Source organism: Hyla sarda, unplaced genomic scaffold (genome assembly GCF_029499605.1).
Source record: "Hyla sarda isolate aHylSar1 unplaced genomic scaffold, aHylSar1.hap1 scaffold_1209, whole genome shotgun sequence".
In the NCBI taxonomy this organism is placed as follows: Eukaryota; Metazoa; Chordata; class Amphibia; order Anura; family Hylidae; genus Hyla; species Hyla sarda.
Window position 1 is genome coordinate 65,001 of NW_026607831.1, and position 15,000 is coordinate 80,000.

Consider the following 15,000-nt stretch of genomic DNA (forward strand, 5'->3'; position numbering starts at 1 on the left):
AGGGCCAGTCTCGCACGCTAGAGCAAGGTTGCCCTGAGCATAAAATTGAGAAAAAATAAAATAAAAATTCCGCAGAGGTGGGGGGAGAGGTGGTCAGACTACCCGAGGAGGGCGCACCATAGCCGGGTATGCCCCCGCGGAGGGTCCCCTGTGAGACTTCCGGTGGGACTTTGAAAGAAAAAAAAAAATAAAATAAAATCAAAGCCCCCCCCCCTGGTTCTCTCGAGGGCACCCGGCCGGACGACTACCCGAGGAGGGCTCACCTCCCCTGGGCAAGGTCTCCGGAAGGGTCACCCGGACGACTTCCAGGCCTGACGATTATCTCGAAACCGAGAACCGCTATGAGAACAGATTCGAAGGCCGTATCCGGGTGACAGTTCCACGAGTCGGGCATGACAGAGTGGCACGCGTTCATAAAACTGCATAGCAGCATGGCGACCGGCTACCTCAGAACGGCCACCTGCCTGGGGATAGCAGGAGAGCGAGAAGCACGGCTGCTCTCTCGGGGTACGCCAGGGCCGAGCGCGGGCTCGCCTGCGGAAGAACCCCTGCCTTCTCCCACGGTGAATTCCGGGGGGGGGGGGGGGGAGACGGGGCCGGTTCACGTACCCGACCCGGGGCTTGCGCGGTCCCCGGGCAAAGCCTCCGGAAGGGTCCCCTTACACGCACAGACCCGGAGAGGCTAAAAGGGCGGGAGGCGCGGGTCCCTGTACCCAGGCAGGGCGCGCCGTCCTTGGGAACAGGATGGGCGACACGTACCCCTGACAGAATACGAGTCCCGGCTGTCAGCCCTGGGGGAGTCGTGAGTCCCTGTGCCCAGGCAGGGTCCACCGAACTCGGGCAATGCCTCTGGAAGGGTCCCCCGAAAGACTTCCGGGCCTGACGATTATCTCGAAACCGAGAACCGCTATGAGAACGGATTCGAAGGCCGAATCCGGGTGACAGTTCCACGAGTCGGGCATGACAGAGCGGCACGCGTTCATAAAACTGCATAGCAGCATGGCGACCGGCTACCGCAGAACGGCCACCTGCCTGGGGATAGCAGGAGAGCGAGAAGCACGGCTGCTCTCCCGGGGTACGCCAGGGCCGAGCGCGGGCTCCCCTGCGGATGGACCTCTGCCTTCTCCCTCGGTGAATGCCGGGGGAACGGGTCCGGTTCTCGTACCCGACCCGGGGCTGGGCGGTCCCCGGGCAAAGCCTCCGGAAGGGTCCCCTTACACGCACAGACTCGGAGAGGCTAAAAGGGCGGGAGGCGCGGGTCCCTGTACCCAGGCAGGGCGCGCCGTCCTTGGGAACAGGATGGGCGACACGTACCCCTGACAGAATACGAGTCCCGGTTGTCAGCCATGGGGGGAGCCGAGGGGGTCCCTGTGCCCAGGCAGGGTCCACCGAACCCGGGCAAGGCCTCTGGAAGGGTCCCCCGAAAGACTTCCGGGCCTGTCGATTATCTCGAAACCGAGAACCGCTATGAGAACTGATTCGAAGGCCGTATCCGGGTGACGGTTCCACGAGTCGGGCATGGCAGAGCGGCACGCGTTCATAAAACTGTATCGCAGCGCGGCGACCGGCTACCTCAGAACGGCCGCCTGCCCGGGGATAGCAGGGGAGCGAGAAGCACGGCCGCTCTCTCGGGTTACGCCAGGGCCGAGCGTGTGCTCCCCTGCGGACGAACCTCTGCCTTCTCCCTCGGTGAATGCCGGGGGGAACGGGTCCGGTTCGCGTACCCGACCCGGGGCCGGTCGGTCCCCGGGCAAAGCCTCCGGAAGGGTCCCCTTTACACGCACAGACCCAGAGAGGCTAAAAGGGCGGGAGGCGCGGGTCCCTGTACCCAGGCAGGGCGCGCCGTCCTTGGGAACAGTTGCAGCGGAACGGCCACCCGTGCCAGAGGGCCGGGACGTCGAGCGAGTCGAGCAACTTCGGCGGGCGGTCCGCCGAAGTCCCCCGGTCCCGGGGGTGATGCGCGCGTGCCCTGCCGGCACCCTCTTTGGACCGGAGGGGCCGAGCTATGGGCGTAATTTCTCGGTTTTTCATCCTCTGAAGGTCCCTCGATCGATCTGGCGAGGCGCGATCCGGCGGGGAGCGACCCTCTCGTTCGGCCGGGCTCCGGAGCCCGTGTCGGCGAAGGCGAGATGGTCTCGCTCCCCCTGACGCCGCATCGTGCCGGGGCTCGGGGGGGGGGGGGGCCCTTAGGGTATACCCCCTCCCGGCGGAACTCCCGCCGGGAAAGGGGTCGTCCCTCCCGGGAGGCGAGCTTGAGCGGCACGGAGCGGGCTCCCCCAGATGTGTCCGGAGAGAACGGCATCATTCGCAATATCCCCAGACGGTCGTTTCGACGCGCGATCCGGCGGGGACCGACCCCCTCGTCCGGCCGGGCCCCGGAGCCCGTGTCGGCGAAGGGTCTCGATCCCCCCGGTGCCGAGTCGCGCCACGGCACGGTCCGGAAGGCTATATCCGTCTTTGAAGGTCCCTCGATCGATCTAACGAAGCGCGATCCGGCAGGGAGCTAGCCACTCTGCGGAGCCCGTGTCAGTAAAGGCGAGAGGGTCCCCCTCCCCCCAGATGCCGCATCGCGCCGGTGCGGAGGCGGCGGCTGCCGCCAGATGCGCGACGAGGGGTCGGCGGTCACGAAGGGCACAGGGAGGGTGGCCGGGCGGTCCGGCAGGAAGCGCAACCGCGTCCCGGCGAGGGAGACCCAAGGCCCCAGGGCCTCTCCCCTAAGCCGCGGGCGTCGGAGTGCGCGCAGCGGGACCGCGCCTCGGCTGCCCTCCCTCGGCCTCCCTCGCGGAGGGGGGCCGAGCCGTCCCAGGAGACGCGCGAGCGGGACGGCTCCCCGACGGCCACCGTACCCCCCCGGAGAAAGGCAGCGGTGCCGCCGGGCGGGTGGGCGGACCCCGTCGGGCGGCCCGGCGGAGCTCCTTCGTAGGCTGAGCGTAAAATCGACAAAGTCCCGATCGACGTGTCCCTGCATCCCAAGCGCGGGTCCCTGCATCCCAGGCAGGGCGCGCCCACCCCGGGCACGGGATCCCGGAGCGGCGGAGGGGTCGGCGGTCCCGAAGGGCATAGGGAGGGGCGGCCGGGCGGTCCGGCAGGAAGCGCAACCGCGTCCCGGCGCGGGAGACCCAAGGCCCCTCGGGGTCCTCGAGGCTGCCCGCGAGACTCCGGTCCCGCGTCGGCGCGCCTCGCTCCCCGGGCCTCTCCCCTAAGCCGCGGGCGTCGGAGTGCGCGCAGCAGGACCGCACCTCGGCTGCCCTCCCTCGGCCTCCCTCGCGGAGGGGGGCCGAGCCGTCCCAGAACACGCGGGCGGGCGGGACGGCTCCCCGACGGCCACCGGACCCCGCCGAGCCCACCCCGGGCACGGGATCCTTGGAGAGCGGACAAACGGAGGAAGGCAGCGGTACCGCCGGGCGGGTGGGCGGACCCCGTCGGGCGGCCCGGCGGAGCTCCTTCGTAGGCTGAGAGTAAAATCGACAAAGTCCCGATCGACGTGCCCGGGGGGCTAAGCGCGGGTCCCTGCATCCCAGGCAGGGCGCGCCCACCTCGGGCACGGGATCCCGGAACCCGGAGCGGCGGAGGGGTCGGCGGTCCCGAAGGGCATAGGGAGGGGCGGCCGGGCGGTCCGGCAGGAAGCGCAACCGCGACCCGGCGCGGGAGACCCAAGGCCCCTCGGGGTCCTCGAGGCTGCCCGCGAGACTCCGGTCCCGCGTCGGCGCGCCTCGCTCCCCGGGCCTCTCCCCTAAGCCGCGGGCGTCGGAGTGCGCGCAGCAGGACCGCACCTCGGCTGCCCTCCCTCGGCCTCCCTCGCGGAGGGGGGCCGAGCCGTCCCAGAACACGCGGGCGGGCGGGACGGCTCCCTGACGGCCACCGGACCCCGCCGAGCCCAACCCGGGCACGGGATCCTTGGAGAGCGGACACCCGGAGGAAGGCAGCGGTACCGCCGGGCGGGTGAGCGGACCCAGTCGGGCGGCCCGGCGGAGCTCCTTCGTAGGCTGAGCGTAAAATCGACAAAGTCCCGATCGGCGCGTCCCCGGGGGGCTAAGCGCGGGTCCCTGCATCCCAGGCAGGGCGCGCCCACCTCGGGCACGGGATCCCGGAACCCGGAGCGGCGGAGGGGTCGGCGGTCCCGAAGGGCATAGGGAGGGGCGGCCGGGCGGTCCGGCAGGAAGCGCAACCGCGACCCGGCGCGGGAGACCCAAGGCCCCTCGGGGTCCTCGAGGCTGCCCGCGAGACTCCGGTCCCGCGTCGGCACGCCTCGCTCCCCGGGCCTCTCCCCTAAGCCGCGGGCGTCGGAGTGCGCGCAGCAGGACCGCACCTCGGCCACCCCCCCTCGGCCTCCCTCGCGGAGGGGGGCCGAGCCGTCCCAGGAGACACGCGGGCGGGACGGCTCCCCGACGGCCACCGGACCCCGCCGAGCCCACCCCGGGCACGGGATCCTTGGAGAGCGGACACCCGGAGGAAGGCAGCGGTACCGCCGGGCGGGTGAGCAGACCCCGTCGGGCGGCCCGGCGGAGCTCCTTCGTAGGCTGAGCGTAAAATCGACAAAGTCCCGATCGGCGCGTCCCCGGGGGGCTAAGCGCGGGTCCCTGCATCCCAGGCAGGGCGCGCCCACCTCGGGCACGGGATCCCGGAACCCGGAGCGGCGGAGGGGTCGGCGGTCCCGAAGGGCATAGGGAGGGGCGGCCGGGCGGTCCGGCAGGAAGCGCAACCGCGACCCGGCGCGGGAGACCCAAGGCCCCTCGGGGTCCTCGAGGCTGCCCGCGAGACTCCGGTCCCGCGTCGGCACGCCTCGCTCCCCGGGCCTCTCCCCTAAGCCGCGGGCGTCGGAGTGCGCGCAGCAGGACCGCACCTCGGCCGCCCCCCCTCGGCCTCCCTCGCGGAGGGGGGCCGAGCCGTCCCAGGAGACACGCGGGCGGGCGGGACGGCTCCCCGACGGCCACCGGACCCCGCCGAGCCCACCCCGGGCACGGGATCCTTGGAGAGCGGACAGCCGGAGGAAGGCAGCGGTACCGTCGGGCGGGTGGGCGGACCCCGTCGGGCGGCCCGGCGGAGCTCCTTCGTAGGCTGAGAGTAAAATTGACAAAGTCCCGATCGACGTGCCCGGGGGGCTAAGCGCGGGTCCCTGCATCCCAGGCAGGGCGCGCCCACCCCGGGCACGGTATCCCCAGAGAGGGCACACCCGGAGGAAGGCAGCGGGACCACCGGGTGGGTGCGCGAACCCGCACGGGCGGTGCAGCGTGGCCCCGAATTAGGCTGAGCGTAACATAGACATGGTCTCGATCGCTGTGCGCGGGGTGTCCGGCAGTGGTCCCTGGACCCCCGGGAGGGTTCGCCCACCCCGCGCATGGTATCCCCAGAGAGGGCACACCCGGAAGAAGGCAGCGGGACCAACGGGTGGGTGCGCGAACCCGCACGGGCGGTGCAGCGTGGCCCCAAAGTAGGCTGAGCGTAACATTGACAAGGTCGAGTTCGCTGTGTGCGGGGTGTTTGGCACCGGTCCCTGGACCCCCGGGAGGGTTCGCACACCCCGCGCATGGTATCCCCAGAGAGGGCACACCCGGAGGAAGGCAGCGGGACCACCGGGTGGGTGCGCGAACCCGCACGGGCGGTGCAGCGTGGCCCCGAAGTAGGCTGAGCGTAACATAGACATGGTCTCGATCGCTGTGCGCGGGGTGTTCGGCAGTGGTCCCTGGACCCCCGGGAGGGTTCGCCCACCCCGCGCATGGTATCTCCAGAGAGGGCACACCCGGAAGAAGGCAGCGGGACCACCGGGTGGGTGCGCGAACCCGCACGGGCGGTGCAGCGTGGCCCCGAAGTAGGCTGAGCGTAACATTGACAAGGTCGAGATCGCTGTGCGCGGGATGTTTGGGACCGGTCCCTGGACCCCCGGGAGGGTTCGCACACCCCGCGCATGGTATCCCCGGAGAGGGCACACCCAGAGGAAGGCAGCGGGACCACCGGGTGGGTGCGCGAACCCGCACGGGCGGTGCAGCGTGGCCCCGAAGTAGGCTGAGCGTAACATTGACAAGGTCGAGATCGCTGTGCGCGGGGTGTTTGGCACCGGTTCCTGGACCCCCGGGAGGGTTCGCACACCCCGCGCATGGTATCCCCGGAGAGGGCACACCCGGAGGAAGGCAGCGGGACCACCGGGTGGGTGCGCGAACCCGCACGGGCGGTGCAGCGTGGCCCCGAAGTAGGCTGAGCGTAACATTGACAAGGTCGAGATCGCTGTGCGCGGGGTGTTTGGCACCGGTCCCTGGACCCCCGGGAGGGTTCGCACACCCCGCGCATGGTATCCCCGGAGAGGGCACACCCGGAGGAAGGCAGCGGGACCACCGGGTGGGTGCGCGAACCCGCACGGGCGGTGCAGCGTGGCCCCGAAGTAGGCTGAGCGTAACATTGACAAGGTCGAGATCGCTGTGCGCGGGGTGTTTGGCACCGGTCCCTGGACCCCCGGGAGGGTTCGCACACCCCGCGCATGGTATCCCCGGAGAGGGCACACCCGGAGGAAGGCAGCGGGACCACCGGGTGGGTGCGCGAACCCGCACGGGCGGTGCAGCGTGGCCCCGAAGTAGGCTGAGCGTAACATTGACAAGGTCGAGATCGCTGTGCGCGGGATGTTTGGGACCGGTCCCTGGACCCCCGGGAGGGTTCGCACACCCCGCGCATGGTATCCCCGGAGAGGGCACACCCGGAGGAAGGCAGCGGGACCACCGGGTGGGTGCGCGAACCCGCACGGGCGGTGCAGCGTGGCCCCGAAGTAGGCTGAGCGTAACATTGACAAGGTCGAGATCGCTGTGCGCGGGGTGTTTGGCACCGGTTCCTGGACCCCCGGGAGGGTTCGCACACCCCGCGCATGGTATCCCCGGAGAGGGCACACCCGGAGGAAGGCAGCGGGACCACCGGGTGGGTGCGCGAACCCGCACGGGCGGTGCAGCGTGGCCCCGAAGTAGGCTGAGCGTAACATTGACAAGGTCGAGATCGCTGTGCGCGGGGTGTTTGGCACCGGTTCCTGGACCCCCGGGAGGGTTCGCACACCCCGCGCATGGTATCCCCGGAGAGGGCACACCCGGAGGAAGGCAGCGGGACCACCGGGTGGGTGCGCGAACCCGCACGGGCGGTGCAGCGTGGCCCCGAAGTAGGCTGAGCGTAACATTGACAAGGTCGAGATCGCTGTGCGCGGGGTGTTTGGCACCGGTCCCTGGACCCCCGGGAGGGTTCGCACACCCCGCGCATGGTATCCCCGGAGAGGGCACACCCGGAGGAAGGCAGCGGGACCACCGGGTGGGTGCGCGAACCCGCACGGGCGGTGCAGCGTGGCCCCGAAGTAGGCTGAGCGTAACATTGACAAGGTCGAGATCGCTGTGCGCGGGGTGTTTGGCACCGGTCCCTGGACCCCCGGGAAGGTTCGCACACCCCGCGCATGGTATCCCCGGAGAGGGCACACCCGGAGGAAGGCAGCGGGACCACCGGGTGGGTGCGCGAACCCGCACGGGCGGTGCAGCGTGGCCCCGAAGTAGGCTGAGCGTAACATTGACAAGGTCGAGATCGCTGTGCGCGGGGTGTTTGGCACCGGTCCCTGGACCCCCGGGAGGGTTCGCACACCCCGCGCATGGTATCCCCGGAGAGGGCACACCCGGAGGAAGGCAGCGGGACCACCGGGTGGGTGCGCGAACCCGCACGGGCGGTGCAGCGTGGCCCCGAAGTAGGCTGAGCGTAACATTGACAAGGTCGAGATCGCTGTGCGCGGGGTGTTTGGCACCGGTCCCTGGACCCCCGGGAGGGTTCGCACACCCCGCGCATGGTATCCCCGGAGAGGGCACACCCGGAGGAAGGCAGCGGGACCACCGGGTGGGTGCGCGAACCCGCACGGGCGGTGCAGCGTGGCCCCGAAGTAGGCTGAGCGTAACATTGACAAGGTCGAGATCGCTGTGCGCGGGGTGTTTGGCACCGGTCCCTGGACCCCCGGGAGGGTTCGCACACCCCGCGCATGGTATCCCCGGAGAGGGCACACCCGGAGGAAGGCAGCGGGACCACCGGGTGGGTGCGCGAACCCGCACGGGCGGTGCAGCGTGGCCCCGAAGTAGGCTGAGCGTAACATTGACAAGGTCGAGATCGCTGTGCGCGGGGTGTTTGGGACCGGTCCCTGGACCCCCGGGAGGGTTCGCACACCCCGCGCATGGTATCCCCGGAGAGGGCACACCCGGAGGAAGGCAGCGGGACCACCGGGTGGGTGCGCGAACCCGCACGGGCGGTGCAGCGTGGCCCCGAAGTAGGCTGAGCGTAACATTGACAAGGTCGAGATCGCTGTGCGCGGGGTGTTTGGGACCGGTCCCTGGACCTCCGGGAGGGTTCGCACACCCCGCGCATGGTATCCCCAGAGAGGGCACACCCGGAGGAAGGCAGCGGGACCACCGGGTGGGTGCGCGAACCCGCACGGGCGGTGCAGCGTGGCCCCGAAGTAGGCTGAGCGTAACATTGACAAGGTCGAGATCGCTGTGCGCGGGGTGTTTGGGACCGGTCCCTGGACCCCCGGGAGGGTTCGCACACCCCGCGCATGGTATCCCCGGAGAGGGCACACCCGGAGGAAGGCAGCGGGACCACCGGGTGGGTGCGCGAACCCGCACGGGCGGTGCAGCGTGGCCCCGAAGTAGGCTGAGCGTAACATTGACAAGGTCGAGATCGCTGTGCGCGGGGTGTTTGGGACCGGTCCCTGGACCCCCGGGAGGGTTCGCACACCCCGCGCATGGTATCCCCGGAGAGGGCACACCCGGAGGAAGGCAGCGGGACCACCGGGTGGGTGCGCGAACCCGCACGGGCGGTGCAGCGTGGCCCCGAAGTAGGCTGAGCGTAACATTGACAAGGTCGGGATCGCTGTGTGCGGGGTGTTTGGGACCGGTCCCTGGACCCCCGGGAGGGTTCGCACACCCCGCGCATGGTATCCCCGGAGAGGGCACACCCGGAGGAAGGCAGCGGGACCACCGGGTGGGTGCGCGAACCCGCACGGGCGGTGCAGCGTGGCCCCGAAGTAGGCTGAGCGTAACATTGACAAGGTCGAGATCGCTGTGTGCGGGGTGTTTGGCACCGGTCCCTGGACCCCCGGGAGGGTTCGCACACCCCGCGCATGGTATCCCCGGAGAGGGCACACCCAGAGGAAGGCAGCGGCACCGGCGGGCGGGTGTGCGGACCCCGTCGGGACGCACGACAGTGCTTCAGGCCGACCTTCTTAGGCTGAGCGACAAAGTCCCGATTGACGTGTGTGTCCCTGTGCCCAGGCAGGGTGCACCGTCCTTGGGCACAGGATCGTCGACGCGGACCCCCCCCGCGGCGGGGAAGGGGAAGCGTCGACATATTCGACATAGTCGAGCGAGTACGACGTCCGGTCGGCCGAGGGCCCCCGATGCCCCTGGACCCCCCCCGGGGTGGGCCAGACGGAAAAATGTCAAAGTCTGGTTGTCGGCCAGGGGTAAGTGTGTGTCCCTGTGCCCAGGCAGGGTGCACCGAACCCGGGCGAGGCCTCCGGAAGGGTCCCCTGACAGACTTCCAGGCTTTGGAACATTTGAGAGAGATCAAGGGCGGGAGGCGCGGGTCCCTGTACCCAGGCAGGGTGCGCTATCCTTGGGCACAAGATCGTCGAAGCGGACCCCCCCGCGGCGGGGAAGGGGAAGCGTCGACATATTCGACATAGTCGAGCGAGTACGACGTCCGGTCGGCCGAGGGCCCCCGATGCGCCTGGACCCCCCCCCGGGGTGGGCCAGACGGAAAAATGTCAAAGTCTGGTTGTCGGCCAGGGGTAAGTGTGTGTCCCTGTGCCCAGGCAGGGTGCACCGAACCCGGGCGAGGCCTCCGGAAGGGTCCCCTGACAGACCTCCAGGCCTCGGGACTTTTGACAGAGAACCAGGGCGGGAGGCGCGGGTCCCTGTACCCAGGCAGGGCGCGCCATCCTTGGGCACAGGATCGTCGACGCGGACCCCCCCGCGGCGGGGAAGGGGAAGCGTCGACATATTCGACATAGTCGAGCGAGTACGACGTCCGGTCGGCCGAGGGCCCCCGATGCCCCTGGACCCCCCCCCCCGGGGTGGGCCAGACGGAAAAATGTCAAAGTCTGGTTGTCGGCCAGGGGTAAGTGTGTGTCCCTGTGCCCAGGCAGGGTGCACCGAACCCGGGCGAGGCCTCCGGAAGGCTCCCCTGACGGACTTCCAGGCCTCGGGACATTTGAGAAGGATCAAGGGCGGGAGGCGCGGGTCCCTGTACCCAGGCAGGGCGCGCTATCCTTCGGCAAAGGATCGTCGACGCGGACCCCCCCGCGGCGGGGAAGGGGAAGCGTCGACATATTCGACATAGTCGAGCGAGTACGACGTCCGGTCGGCCGAGGGCCCCCGATGCCCCTGGACCCCCCCCCCCCCGGGGTGGGCCAGACGGAAAAATGTCAAAGTCTGGTTGTCGGCCAGGGGTAAGTGTGTGTCCCTGTGCCCAGGCAGGGTGCACCGAACCCGGGCGAGGCCTCCGGAAGGGTCCCCTGACAGACCTCCAGGCCTCGGGACTTTTGACAGAGAACCAGGGCGGGAGGCGCGGGTCCCTGTACCCAGGCAGGGCGCGCTATCCTTGGGCACAGGATCGTCGACGCGGACCCCCCCGCGGCGGGGAAGGGGAAGCGTCGACATATTCGACATAGTCGAGCGAGTACGACGTCCGGTCGGACGAGGGCCCCCGATGCCCCTGGACCCCCCCCCCCCCCCCCCTCCGGGGTGGGCCAGACGGAAAAATGTCAAAGTCTGGTTGTCGGCCAGGGGTAAGTGTGTGTCCCTGTGCCCAGGCAGGGTGCACCGAACCCGGGCGAGGCCTCCGGAAGGCTCCCCTGACGGACTTCCAGGCCTCGGGACATTTGAGAAGGATCAAGGGCGGGAGGCGCGGGTCCCTGTACCCAGGCAGGGCGCGCTATCCTTGGGCAAAGGATCGTCGACGCGGACCCCCCCGCGGCGGGGAAGGGGAAGCGTCGACATATTCGACATAGTCGAGCGAGTACGACGTCCGGTCGGCCGAGAGCCCCCGATGCCCCCGGGGTGGTGCCGACGCGCCAACCCGGAGTCAAGAGGGAAAATGTTAAAAGTCGGGTGGTTGGCCCGTGGGAAGTGTGTGTCCCTGTGCCCAGGCAGGGTGCACTGAACCCGGGCAAGTCATCTGGAAGGGTCCCCTGACAGACCTCCAGACATGATGATTATCTCAAAACTGAGAACCACTATGAGATCGTATTTGAAAGCCGAATCCAGGCGACAGTTCCATGAGCTGGGCATGTCGGAGTGGTACGCTTTCATAAAAGTGTATCACAGCATAGCGACCGGGTATCTTAGAACGGCCTCCTGTGCCAGAGAGCTGGGACGTCGAGCGAGTCGAGCCAGTCTGGCGGGCGGTCCGCCGAGGGTGCCCGTCCCCCCGGACCCCCCCAGTGTGGGCCAGACAGAAAATGTCAAAGTCCGGTTGTCGGCCAGGGGTAAGTGTGTGTCCCTGTGCCCAGGCAGGGTGCACCGAACCCGGGCGAGGCCTCCGGAAGGGTCCCTCCCCTGATGGACTTCCAGGCTTTGGAACATTTGAGAGAGATCAAGGGCGGGAGGCGCGGGTCCCTGTACCCAGGCAGGGCGCGCTATCCTTGGGCACAAGATCGTCGACGCGGACCCCCCCGCGGCGGGGAAGGGGAAGCGTCGACATATTCGACATAGTCGAGCGAGTACGACGTCCGGTCGGCCGAGGGCCCCCGATGCCCCTGGACCCCCCCCCGGGGTGGGCCAGACGGAAAAATGTCAAAGTCTGGTTGTCGGCCAGGGGTAAGTGTGTGTCCCTGTGCCCAGGCAGGGTGCACCGAACCCGGGCGAGGCCTCCGAAAGGCTCCCCTGACGGACTTCCAGGCCTCGGGACATTTGAGAAGGATCAAGGGCGGGAGGCGCGGGTCCCTGTACCCAGGCAGGGCGCGCTATCCTTGGGCAAAGGATCGTCGACGCGGACCCCCCCGCGGCGGGGAAGGGGAAGCGTCGACATATTCGACATAGTCGAGCGAGTACGACGTCCGGTCGGCCGAGGGCCCCCGATGCCCCTGGACCCCCCCCCCCGGGGTGGGCCAGACGGAAAAATGTCAAAGTCTGGTTGTCGGCCAGGGGTAAGTGTGTGTCCCTGTGCCCAGGCAGGGTGCACCGAACCCGGGCGAGGCCTCCGGAAGGCTCCCCTGACGGACTTCCAGGCCTCGGGACATTTGAGAAGGATCAAGGGCGGGAGGCGCGGGTCCCTGTACCCAGGCAGGGCGCGCTATCCTTGGGCAAAGGATCGTCGACGCGGCCCTCCCGCGGCGGGGAAGGGGAAGCGTCGACATATTCGACATAGTCGAGCGAGTACGACGTCCGGTCGGCCGAGGGCCCCCGACGCCCCTGGACCCCCCCCCCCGGGGTGGGCCAGACGGAAAAATGTCAAAGTCTGGTTGTCGGCCAGGGGTAAGTGTGTGTCCCTGTGCCCAGGCAGGGTGCACCGAACCCGGGCGAGGCCTCCGGAAGGCTCCCCTGACGGACTTCCAGGCCTCGGGACATTTGAGAAGGATCAAGGGCGGGAGGCGCGGGTCCCTGTACCCAGGCAGGGCGCGCTATCCTTCGGCAAAGGATCGTCGACGCGGACCCCCCCGCGGCGGGGAAGGGGAAGCGTCGACATATTCGACATAGTCGAGCGAGTACGACGTCCGGTCGGCCGAGGGCCCCCGACGCCCCTGGACCCCCCCCCCCCCGGGGTGGGCCAGACGGAAAAATGTCAAAGTCTGGTTGTCGGCCAGGGGTAAGTGTGTGTCCCTGTGCCCAGGCAGGGTGCACCGAACCCGGACGAGGCCTCCGGAAGGGTCCCCTGACGGACTTCCAGGCCTCGGGACATTTGAGAAGGATCAAGGGCGGGAGGCGCGGGTCCCTGTACCCAGACAGGGCGCGCCATCCTTGGGCAAAGGATCGTCGACACGGACCCTCCCGCGGCGGGGAAGGGGAAGCGTCGACATATTCGACATAGTCGAGCGAGTACGACGTCCGGTCGGCCGAGGGCCCCCGATGCCCCTGGACCCCCCCCCCCGGGGTGGGCCAGACGGAAAAATGTCAAAGTCTGGTTGTCGGCCAGGGGTAAGTGTGTGTCCCTGTGCCCAGGCAGGGTGCACCGAACCCGGGCGAGGCCTCCGGAAGGCTCCCCTGACGGACTTCCAGGCCTCGGGACATTTGAGAAGGATCAAGGGCGGGAGGCGCGGGTCCCTGTACCCAGGCAGGGCGCGCTATCCTTGGGCAAAGGATCGTCGACGCGGACCCCCCCGCGGCGGGGAAGGGGAAGCGTCGACATATTCGACATAGTCGAGCGAGTACGACGTCCGGTCGGCCGAGGGCCCCCGACGCCCCTGGACCCCCCCCCCCGGGGTGGGCCAGACGGAAAAATGTCAAAGTCTGGTTGTCGGCCAGGGGTAAGTGTGTGTCCCTGTGCCCAGGCAGGGTGCACCGAACCCGGGCGAGGCCTCCGGAAGGCTCCCCTGACGGACTTCCAGGCCTCGGGACATTTGAGAAGGATCAAGGGCGGGAGGCGCGGGTCCCTGTACCCAGGCAGGGCGCGCTATCCTTGGGCAAAGGATCGTCGACGCGGCCCTCCCGCGGCGGGGAAGGGGAAGCGTCGACATATTCGACATAGTCGAGCGAGTACGACGTCCGGTCGGCCGAGGGCCCCCGACGCCCCTGGACCCCCCCCGGGGTGGGCCAGACGGAAAAATGTCAAAGTCTGGTTGTCGGCCAGGGGTAAGTGTGTGTCCCTGTGCCCAGGCAGGGTGCACCGAACCCGGGCGAGGCCTCCGGAAGGGTCCCCTGACAGACTTCCAGGCCTCGGGACTTTTGACAGAGAACCAGGGCGGGAGGCGCGGGTCCCTGTACCCAGGCAGGGCGCGCTATCCTTGGGCACAGGATCGTCGACGCGGACCCCCCCGCGGCGGGGAAGGGGAAGCGTCGACATATTCGACATAGTCGAGCGAGTACGACGTCCGGTCGGCCGAGGGCCCCCGATGCCCCTGGACCCCCCGGGGTGGGCCAGACGGAAAAATGTCCCCCCGGACCCCACGGAGGCGAGAGAAAAAAAGCGTCAAAGGTCTGGTTGTCGGTCAGGGGTAGGTGCGGATCCCTGTGCCCAGGAAGGTCAACCGAACCCGGACAAGGCCTCCGGAAGGGTCCCCTGACAGACTTCCAGGCCTGACGATTTTCTCGAAACTGAGAACCGCTATGAGATCGGATTTGAAAGCTGAATCCGGGCAACAGTTCCACGAGCTGGGCATGTCGGAGTGGTACGCGTTCATAAAAGTGTATCGCAGCATCGCGACCGGGTACCTTCGAACGGCCACCTGTGCCAGAGAGCTGGGACGTCGAGCGAGTCGAGCAACTTCGGCGGGCGGTCTGTCGAGGTTCCCCGGACCCCGGGGTGATGCGCGCCCGGCCTACCCCTCTTGGGACCTGAGGGGCGGAGCTAAGGGCACAATTCCACGTTTTCCACCGCGGTAGGTCCCCCGATCGATCTGGCGAGGCGCGATCCGGCGGGGAGCGGCCCCCTCGTTCGGCCGGGCTCTGGAGCCCGTGCCGGCAAGGACGAGAGGGTCTCCCTCCCCCCCGATGCCGCATCGCGCCGGGGCTCGGGCCCGCAGGGTATACCCCCCCCCGGCGGCGGAACCTCCGCCCGGGAAGGGGTCGTCCCTCCCCCGAGGCGAGCTTGAGAGGCACGGAGCGGGGTCCCCGCGGCGGGGGCCCCCGGAGGCGTCCGGCACCGCGTCGGCCGCCGGCGCCCGGGCGAGGAGAGCGGCGAGGGCCGCCTCCCGCCGCCCGGGCCAGCCGGCGTCCCGGCGACGGCGTGCGGCAATTTTCCCCACGACGCGTCAGTCACGGCGGAGCCGCGCTCGCCCCCCGGCGTCCGCCCGGACGTCCAGAGGCGGCTGCCGCCAGAGGCGCGACGAGGGGCAGGCGGTCACGA